Source organism: Natrix helvetica (genome assembly GCF_964273705.1).
Source record: "Natrix helvetica genome assembly, chromosome: 6".
NCBI lineage: Eukaryota > Metazoa > Chordata > Lepidosauria > Squamata > Natricidae > Natrix > Natrix helvetica.
In genome coordinates, this window is record NC_138553.1 from 21710317 (window position 1) to 21721256 (window position 10940).

At 40.7% G+C, this 10940-nt stretch overlaps 1 protein-coding gene across 1 annotated transcript in view; it reads right to left on the reverse strand.

The window, feature by feature from the left end:
• The window catches only part of ATP6V0A4 (ATPase H+ transporting V0 subunit a4), a 51785-nt gene extending 48568 nt beyond the window's left edge, over positions 1–3217 (reverse strand). Inside the window, exon 1 of the mRNA XM_081957159.1 lies at positions 3090–3217. The gene's annotated coding sequence lies outside the window, so the exon portion shown is untranslated. The remainder of the gene's footprint in view (positions 1–3089) is intronic.
• Positions 3218–10940: the final 7723 nt, after the last annotated feature.

Here is a 10940-nt window from a genome sequence, read left to right on the forward strand (position 1 = left end):
AATTAGCTTTCTTAAAGTCCAAGACTCTAGTTTGACTTTGTTCTACTACTTGTGTTTGCATAATGTTGAATTCCAATATTGTATGGTCACTTGCCCCCAGGGTTCCTATGGCTTCAACACCTTCTATCATTTCCTCTCTGTTAGTGAGAATTAAGTCCAATATGGCTGATCCCCTTGTTCCCTTCTCTACTTTTTGGAAAACAAAGTTGTCTGCTAGGTTTGTTAGGAACCTGTTGGATCTTCCACTTGGTGCAGAGTTTGTTTCCCAGTTGATGTCAGGGTAGTTAAAATCTCCCATTACTATTGTGGTGTGCTTCCTACATACCTTAGTTAGCTGACTAGCAAAAAGTTCATCTACTTCCTCTGCTTGGTTGGGTGGCCTGTAGTATAGACCTATGGCAAATTCAGTCTGTTTCTCTGTGTGGAATGGATAGACAGGAACATCTTCCTCTTTAGTTCACACAATAAATGCTTGCCTGGAAAGCTTCAGTTCTGAATAATGGTCAAGTCATTATTTTGGCTGAACATAAATAGTCTGGGAAAGCAATGGCAACACTGGATGGCCTACTGCACTTTTCTAGGCGGCTTCTTCAATGAAGGTCACATGTGAAGGGGCCTGCAAATGCAGTCCAATATCCCCTTCAATATCCTCATTGAACTTCTCAGAATTTACTTTTATGTAGACCCATAACATGATTGCATGAGAGCCAGTTTGGTGTAGTAGTTAAGGCATCAGGCTAGAACCGTGCTAGCAAACCTATGGCATGCATGCCAGCATGGCACACAGAGACCTCTCTGCTGGCACGCAAGCCGTTGCTCCAGCTGAAGTCCACCACGCATGCACACGCACTGCCCACCAACCAGCTGGTTTTCGGGTCTCTGCAACACGTGTTGTTTAATCATTTTGGTCCTAGGAGGCTTTAGGGAGGTCTGCTAGGCCCAAAATGGAGCGTGGGGTGCGCGCATGCATGAGGAAGGGGGCAGAGCACGGGGACGCGCAAACATTGTATTATGGGTAAGGGCACCCACACGCTGTTGTGCATGCTTTCGGCATGCAAGGACAAAAAGGATAGCCATCACTGGAATAAAAGACAGGGGACCATGAGTTCTAGTCCTGCCTTAAGCCATTCACTCACTTTCAGCTACAGCAGCGTTCTCAACCTTTCACAGGGGTCGCCTAAGACCATCGGAAAACACATATTTTTGAAAAAAAATACGGAAAACATAAAATAATTTTATGGTTGGGGGTCACCACAACATGAGGAACTGTATTAAAGGGTTGTGGCATTAGGAAGGTTGAGACCCACTGAGCTATAGGGAGGAGGTAAGGGCAAACTACTTCCAAAGATCCTTGCCAAAAAACAAAATGCAGGGACTTATCCAGGCAGGAATCAACAGACTCAAAAAAAAAAAGAAAAAAAAAAAAGAAACGCAGAATTAAAATAAGATGACTGTAAACTTATGAGTTGCCTAAAATAGGGAGCAAACAGATGAGCAGGCTCATTCCATGCAATCTGGTAGCAAACCCTGGCAAAGAAAAACTATTTTCACATGTTTACTTCAAAATATATAAAATATGCACCCATGTATTCTAGTATAGACCTATAAACACACATACACAATCACCTTCTTTCTCAGACACATACAAAACTTATATACACCGAGTTATTCAGTCTCAGTACATCCGGGCAAAATTGCAGGAGCAAAAGAAGGTAAAGCCCAGTGATCCATTCAGGTTATGTATATCTATAAAATTAAAAAAATATGGCATAATTTGAAAAAAGCCTTCAAACATTAATACGTTAGCCATAGCAACTTTAAGCTATGTGGACTTCAATTCCCATTCTTGGGATAGACGTCCTCGTATTTTAAAATGGCCAGGTTAAGATACAATGCTTGGGGCACATTGTAGCTGAAGCTCAGTGTACAGGTTGTAGTAGGACAAGGAGAGGCAGAGAATGGAGGTGGAGCCAAGAGCCAATTCTGGAATGGTTACGTTCCCATGAGCCCAGCCCATCTTGAATCCCATTAACTCTTATCTAGTACCAATTTAGTGCTGATTGCTTATTTGATCAGATTTCTTGTGTATAGGCATAACTAATAAATCAGCTTAATTAGAACTTAACAGTGATCCTGCTTTGCAACATTAATTCCCCTATCTTTATGTCTTGTTTTAAGAGTAACCACAAACAATATTATATTGATACATGCCTGTAGTTAGCAGTGTATAATTATTTGTGCTTTACCCCTAAAATAAGATATAAAATACTTTTTTTACTTTTTGAATGTAAAAAAGAAAATGCCTCTCCTTTTTGTGGATAATTATGTTGTACATATATAAATAAATACATAAATATATAATATATACTATACACCAGGGGTGTCCAAGCTTGGGAACTTTAAGACTTGTGGACTTCAACTCCCAGAATTCCCCAGCCAGCATGACTGGCTGGGGAATTCTGGGAGTTGAAGTCCACAAGTCTTAAAGTTCCCAAGTTTGGACACCCCTGCTATACACTATATACAACCACACACAACCACACATACAATTTCCATTTTTTAAAATTCCATGCTACAGAGCCGCCACCTAGTACTTTGCAAAATTACTTCATTAAATGCAACCCATTAATCAACAAAGACTGCGATCCTATGGCCAAAGTCATATCCCATTGCTTTCAGTAGGGCAGGTTTCCAAGTATGTCTGCTAACTAAAACTACTATGTTTCAAAGCATTCACAACCACATTCACAACATCTAGGAAAAGGGGAAAGCTTTGTTTTTACCCTTGACTAATACATTGTATTCCTAGCCAGGCATGGCTTTGGATTAGGACTGGAGGATATATTTGAAATGGCTGTGTTATCATCATTCACAATTAATATTTAATTTATAGCTGTCTTTTTTTCCTACAGAAGCTCAAGGCAGCATACATAGCATCCCCTCTTCCTATTTTTCCTGCAAGAACAGCTCTGTGCAATGAGTTGGGTTGACCAAGAATGGAATCCTTGAAGACCTGCTATCTCAATTATTCCTTTTGGCTAGTTTTGGTTAAGGAGTCCAAAGAAACCAACTAAAAGAAACCAACCAACCTTGGAAGAAAACAGAAATGACGAAGGTTCTTGCTGCTTGGTTCTTTCTCAACCCCTTCCCAGAAACCTTTCCTTCTGCTATTTATTGTCCTAGCCTTCCTACAAGCAAGAGAGTAAAGGAAGGAGGGAATGGGTTATGGGTGAGCATAGCATCCCCTTGAGGGAGGGAGGGAGACTTGCAACAGGGAAGCTCCAGAACTTAGAAAAACAACCAGGAAGAGCTACAAGCCATCAAAGGCGAGAGAGAGCCTACCATGCCTATTATCTTGAAAGGTTTAATTCTTTGGAGTTGAATTTGTAAGCACCAGCATGCTGTCAACATACTGATCCACAGTATAAGATCTACTCATACAGTACTTGTGTGAAGAGCAGGCATTTAAAAAATATTTCAAGCATTCTTTTCATGCTTTTGTGTTGGTAATCATTCATTTCTGCAGAAATTATTAAATTAATCAATGAAAGTTTAAGGTCTTGGGTAATAAGAGGGGAGGGGAGGAAATGTCAGAGACGTTCCTTGTTTTTATGAATTGAAGTTTGCTTGAAACATGGTCTAAATTGTTTTAGGAGTACCAATGTTAGCCTGTTACTTTGTTTATATATTGTTCTTCAGAACCAAACACAATTCAGGCTTGATCTGTTTCTCAATATTTGCTTTTGAAACTTATAACATGGCAGGTTTTTTAATAATATGTTACCATATGGAGTTCAAACACAGCCATAAAAAAATTAATTTGTACTCACTAGAAACTACTGTCAAAATTAGAAACTCCAATAATTAGAATGCAGCATTGCAGGTTAATTCTGCCCATTGCCAGGAGTTTGATCCTGATCGGCTCAAGGTTGACTCTTCCTTCCAAGGTCAGTAAATTGAGGACCCAGATTGCCAGGGGCAATATACTGACTCTGTAAACCACTTAGAGAGGCTGTAAAAGCACTATGAAGCGGTATATAAGTTTAAGGGCTATTGCTACATGTGACTGCTAACACACATGCTTGAGAAACAGTTCTGGATTGCAAGAACCTTCCATACACCACAGATGGAAAACCAGCTCTCCACAGTTTTTGTCTACATCTCTCAGTTACCTAAACTTGAAATTTAATTTAATATATTCAGCAAGCCAAGAAGGCACTCAAAGACTGAACCACTGCTACCTATTCATGAAACTATTCTAAAGTAGAGAACATCTCAATTACCCTACTACAAATATCCACAGATGCTTCCGGTACAAGTGAAGCTTAGAAATTGCTATAATATAATTATCAAACTGATACACTTGTCAATCATTACTAATGAATCATCATGCTATTTAAAATCACATCTATATCATTCATCTATTGCTCCCAGGAATTTGTTGGCTTTTTTTTTTTTATTTTAAAGTTATAATTAGATCAGCACACTAGCAATTAGAGAGTCTAAACATCCAGCCCTATCAAGTGTTAATTGCTGATTTTGAAATATATATTCAGCTATTTGATCAAGGCCTGCATTATTTAATGTTGAGGAGAGAGGGAGATCATATCTTGTTCATGGTAGAAAAATATTCATATTTTAAAGTCATTTTCTTTGGGAAAATGCAGTAGGCCCTAAAATGCAGAGAAATTAACAGTTCACCACAGGACTGTGGTGGTTATAGCCACACCAAGATCTCACCTCCTTTATCCAGTATCTTTTTCTTGTTTCTGGGTGTCGCAGAGAAGTCTGAAGCTGCTTCCAGGGTAACAGAGCAGCAAATGAAATACTGGGATGACATGGGGTTTTCTAGACGTGTGGCTTAAAACTGGACCAAACTGGACTAAAAAGAACACTGCCTGCTAGTCATCAATTGCAAAAAGAGAAAAGGAAACATTAAAAAAAAGAAACCAAGAGCCTAAAAACCTTTCAACTTGAGGCCTGTGTGATAAACACAAATATTGTTATGTCAGCAGCAAGGTGTTGCTATAAACAACATAATAAAGTTTTGATAGAAATGGAGGCACCTCCCTGTTTCATTCTTCCTCTTTCATTCTTCCTCTTTAATCTCAGATTCTTTCCTTCTCTGTTAGCCGAGCTTTCAGAATTTTGCAAAGTTTGTATTAAATGAAGAAAATTTAATGTTCCTGATTTGTGCTGACAAATTAAAGACTTCAGTTCATGTGTACGTTTCTTCGTACCCAATTTGAGGACAAAGTTTAATTTAGCTCTTCCATAGTTTTTAAATGCAATGTGTTCCTAAGGGCATGCTGATTTTTAGGATATTGGTCAGCTTGATCTCAAGGGAGTGGAGCAAAAACGTCTTTGGGAGTCAGCAGAACCTGCTATGCTGGATTGCAATTGTTTATATGCTAAATCGCAGCCATACAATATTTTTAATTTTATTTTGGTAAAGGTAAAGGTTCCCCTCGCACATATGTGCTAGTCGTTCCGGGGTGGTTCTCATCTCTGTTTCAAAGCCGAAGCCACTGTCTGAAGACGTCTCCGTGGTCATGTGGCCGGCATGACTAAATGCCAAAGACGCATAGAACGCTGTTACCTTCCCTCCAAAGGTGGTCCATGCGTTTCTACTTGCATTTTTACATGCTTTCGAACTGCTGCTTTGGCAGAAGCTGGGACAAGTAATGGAGCTCACTCCATTACACGGGGCTAGGGATTCGAACTGTTGAACTGCCAACCTTTCTGATCGACAAGCTCAGCGTCTTAAGCACTGAGCCACCACGTCCCTCCATAATTTTATTTACTTTTATTCTAAAATGAGGGGTCTGGACTTCTTGTAAACCATACACTGATTTGGTTTACTGGTTGTAGTTGAAGTGGAACTAGGAGTGGCTGCTTCGCCCTCACCCTCACCCTCAAAAAATTTTCTCTCAGAGACACACAGATACATATACCCCTTGCTAAAAGTTAATATTGTTCTTAAAAAGCTAGATATACTTTCTGCTCCTTTCTTGGTCTACCTTACTGAAATGTAAAACTCAAGGCTTGCTTAAAAATTGGTGTTTTTGTTCTGTAACACAGCAATAATTTTTTGGGCTGTAATTTAATTAGGAAAAAGAATGAAAGGTATAGGTTAAGAAGCCTAACCAATGCAGATAGAAGTATCCAGGAATAGATTGCTGCCTGTACTAAAATGTGATGTTAATTGTTGGATCAGAGAAGAAACCAAGACCATGATATGGCAATAAAATATCTTACCCAAATTTTTGGCATCTCCAAGGAGTGAAGCTACCATTGGGAAGAAATCTAAAACTACGGGAAGTAAAACATAAGGATCTAAAATGCATCCAGGAGATTTTGCAAAGCGATTTATAGGAGGGAGGGGGGGAATGGTCCCTAGGAGAAACATTAACCACTTCTCAGTTCTGAAGACGTCAGATGCTACCTATAGAAGCATATAATTTAGTCATTTAAAGTCAGCAGATCCACTTCACACGTCTTCAGCACCAGGTGCTAAATTAAATGCACGAGAGAAAGAATTAAGTTCAATCTGCAGAAAACTAAAAGAAACTTCTCCCTCCCAATGTTCTTTGTTGTACTCTTTCAAGCCATTTTTTAAAAAGATATATTCCCTTCCTTCCAAAGTCAGATTAGAGGTTACAGCAGGGGTGTCAAATGCAAGGCCCGGGGGCTGGATCCGGCCTGCGATGTGGTCAGATCTGACCTGTGAAGCTGTCGTGGAAAATGTAAGGGGACGGCCCATGTCACTTCGGCCTGGTCTACCCACGTTGCTTTGGACCAGTCTACCCATTGCAAAGACCTTTCTGCCTCCCGGTTCTTGACTGTCTGTTGGCATGTCTAATGAATGAGCCCAAGTTAAGAAGTAGAGGGGAAAGGTTGTAGAGATTCTCAGTCATCCAGGGCTTTTTCAGGAGGCAACTGGACTGTCTTTGTTTTTTCTCTGAAGATGTTACAGTTTGGGATGAAGACCCTTTGAATGGTGTGGGAGTAGGAATAGATTTCCAGAGAAAAAATTGCAGACTACAGGAACCAGGAGCAATACTCAGGTGACCCTGAGGACACAGATAAACCTCCAGGTGACCTTAACAACTCACTAAAAGGAAGCAAATGACCAGCTGCCTGCAAGGAGTATAAATCCTTCCATTCTCCACCATCCAGTCAGAGCTGAAGAAGCTTCTTGGATGAGAAGTGAAACGTCTTCAAAGAAAAAACAAGAAAGTCCAGTTGCCTCCTGAAAAAAGCAGTTGTCCTTTGGGACAACTGCAGGCCATAAAACAGAGCATGAGTCATCTAGCAACCGTCTTGTTCAGCAATGGAAATGTTGGGCTCAATTGGATTCATAGGTCAAGGACTCCCTGTGGGCTTTGATTGCATAACGTAGCCACCAATATGAGATTTTGACCTTCCCTATGGACATTTGTGGACAAGAATGTGTAAGGGGTACCAACCTTGGATGAAGGGGCCAATAAATGCTAGGAGTTCCTATCCACTCCTAGTCATCTGACTACTTCTTATCTAAAGGGTAACAATATGCAACTGATTTTACACACTGTGGCTAGTAGCTTAAAAGGTGACAACTCTAACACGGGTACAGCTTAAACAATGTACAAGTAGTCCTCAACTTGCAACAGTTCATTTAGAGACCGTTCAAAGTTACAAGGGCACTGAAAAAAGCAACTTATCCCCATGATCATGTGATCAAAATTCAGACACTTGGCAACTGCTTCATACCTAAGACCATTGCTGTGTCCCAAGGTCATGTGATTGCAACTTTCTGACAAGTAAAGTCAATAGAGGAAACCAGATTCACTTAACAACTGTGGCAAGAAAGGTCATAAAATGGGGCAAAACTCACTTAACAAATGTCTCACTTAACCACAGCAATTTTGGGCTCAATTGTGGTCATAAGTCAAGAACTACCTGTAAACTGTTTCACTCAAGAATTGGAAAAAGAAATTAAGGCAACTTCCCATCCAAGGGTCAAGCTGTGACCTAAGTGATGGTGGGAACTAAAGTTCAACAAATCAAGAGATAATCAGATTGGGGATATAGCTTACTTAATGTTATTATTGTTTCTAATTTTTAATCCGAATATATGAATCAGGCAAACTGATACCCCTCTTTAGTTCTTTAGAAGATCCTCTCCTCTTCCTCCTCCTCCTCCATTTTGGCAATGTGCAGAGTATGTTACTATTAAAGGTAAAGGTTCCCCTGCACGTGTCTGCTAATAGTTTCTGGCTCTAGGGGCAGTACTCATCTCCATTTCTAAGCCGAAGATCCAGCGCTGTCCGAAGACATCTCTGTAGTCATGTGACCGACATGACTAAACATTTAAGGTGCCCAGAGCGCTGTTACCTTCCCAAAGTGGTCCCTATTTTTCTATTTGAATTTTTAACCTGCTTTCGAACTGCTAGGTTGGCAGAAGCTGGGACAAGTAACAGGAGCTCACTCCATTATGCGGCACTAGGGATTTGAACCGCTGAACTGCCAACCTTCTGATTGTCAAGCTCAGTGTCTTAGCCACTGAGCCACCACGTTCCCTAATGTTAATAGTAATGTTACTATTACTCAGGTGCAAAATCTACAGAAGAGTCAATATAATCAGGAAACAAAAATAGAAAGGTACATTCAAATCGGTACTTTGAATTCTGATGAAACCCAATGTTTCAAGTATTTCTATTTCTAGCAAATAGAAATGTGCACATGTATATATTAAAAACAGGAGGCTATTTGGAAAACAAGATCAAGAATCAAGGGAGCCTGGCTTGAAAGAAGAATGTTATTTTGTGGTGTTCAATGATCCATTTGACTGCTGTGTAAATACGACGGCTGTGCCATGCATGTAAACGGCGGGGAACAAACCATCCTCATCCAGCCACAACATCAACAAACAAAAAGGCAGATCTAACAAGAATAACCCACTGGAGTCAGATGGAGGCTGTCACAAGCATTGTGAATTTTGAAACCTAAAGCAACCTTGATTAGGTGAAAAGCTAGATTTACATGTTCTTGTTCTTCTGCCTTGATTTACAGTTAAATATTTGGTCCTGTAATGTAAGCAAATTGGATTCATACTGGGAAAAAACAGAACATGCCACAGAGGGTATACATAGTCCTCGACTTACGACCACAATGCAGCCCAACATTGCTGCTGTTAAGTGAAACATTTGTTACATGGGTTTTGCCCCATTTTATGACTTTTCTGGCCACAGTTGTTAAGTGAATCACTGAAATTAAGTTAGTAACACGGTTGTTAAGTGAGTCTGGCTTCCCCGTTGACTTTGCTTATCAGAAGGTTGCAAAAGGTGATCACATGACCCCAGGACACTGCACTGCAACTGTCATAAGTATGAACCAGCTGCCAAGCATCTGAATTCTGATCACATGACCAGATCACTTAACAAAGGTTCCAATTAATGACAGCTTCCAAAAAAATCAGATGTGATCTAGATTTGAACTTGCAACCATTCCCCTCCTCCGCCATATTCACATGATTGCAATTCAGGTGCAATTAGCTTTCCTTAACAACTGGTGGCTGCATCCCATAGTCATGTGGTTTCAATTTGCCATTTGTTTCGCTAGCTTCTGACAAAAAACGGCATAAACTGGATTCACACTTACAACCACATAATTTGTCTTGTAGCCATATAACTGGAGTTATGATTGCAGAAAAATGATCGTAAAATCAAATCTGGTCATGTAATGATTCAACTTACAACTGCAGACTTATGATGGAAATTTCAGTCCCAATTGTGGTTGTACAGTGAGGACTGCCTGTACCTTTCTCCATAGCTTTCCTTTCAGAACTGAGAGAATCTAATCCTTTCCAGATGCCAAATTCCATTTCCAGATGCCAAATTCCTCCAGAATGCTTTACTTCAAGGGTATCAAACTTAATTTCACTGAGGGCCATATCAAGATTGTGTTTGACCTTGGGGGGACAGCAGAGGTGGTATTCAGCCAGTTCTGACAGGTTCTGGAGAACCAGTAGCAGAAACTTTGAGTAGTTCGCAGAACCGGCAAATAGGCTGGCCCACCCCTGCTGTCTCCCAGCCTCCCAGCTGATCTTCTTTTGTTGCCCTGAACAGGCGAACGGAGCTGGAAAGCAGGCTAGTGGGGTGGGGAGGGAATGGGGATTTAACAGTATCCTTCTCCTGCCATGCTCACAAAGCCACGCCCACAAAGCCACACCATACCCACAAAGCCAAGCCCACAGAACTGGTAATAAATTTGTTTGAATCCCACCACTGGGGGATGGGTAGCTACAGCCAGAGTGGGTGTGGCCAGCTTGACGTCACTCATGTTGGGGCTGTCTGTGGTGGACCGAGCTCCGTTTTCGCTGGTAGAGGTTTGCAGGAGGCAGTTGCAGCTAAGAGTGGAGTTTGGGAGGGCCGCACATGTCCCTCCTGAGCTCCATTTTTGTTGGCAGAGGCACTGTTCCTGAATGGCCCCGCAAGCCAGATCTAAGCACCTCACAGGCCTTGAGTTTGACACCCCTGCTTTAGTTGAATTTAGGAGGAAAAAGAATCCAATTTTTAAAATAAGTGTCATTGTTTTTTAAAAAAAATAAGAAATGATTTGTCTGGGATGGTATAAGTACTCCTGTCTTGGGTTGGGTGGGGGGTTGGACTAGAAGATCTCTAAGGTTCCTTTTAGCCCTATGATTCTATAATTTAATATATCAAGCTAGCACAGTCTTTGGTGAATTCAGTAATGAAGGATGGCATTTAAATGTAGCTAATAGGTAATACCCCACCAGGATCTTTCTAAAATGTTAAGCTGCCTGGAGCTAAAGATTTGTTTAAATCCCCCACACATACACCTCCGCCCCTATCTTCTTGCTGCCTCTTAGCTATGACAATTTTTCTTGACTGAAGTTGGTCGTCCAATAATCAAGAATGCATGGAAAAATCCGAAAT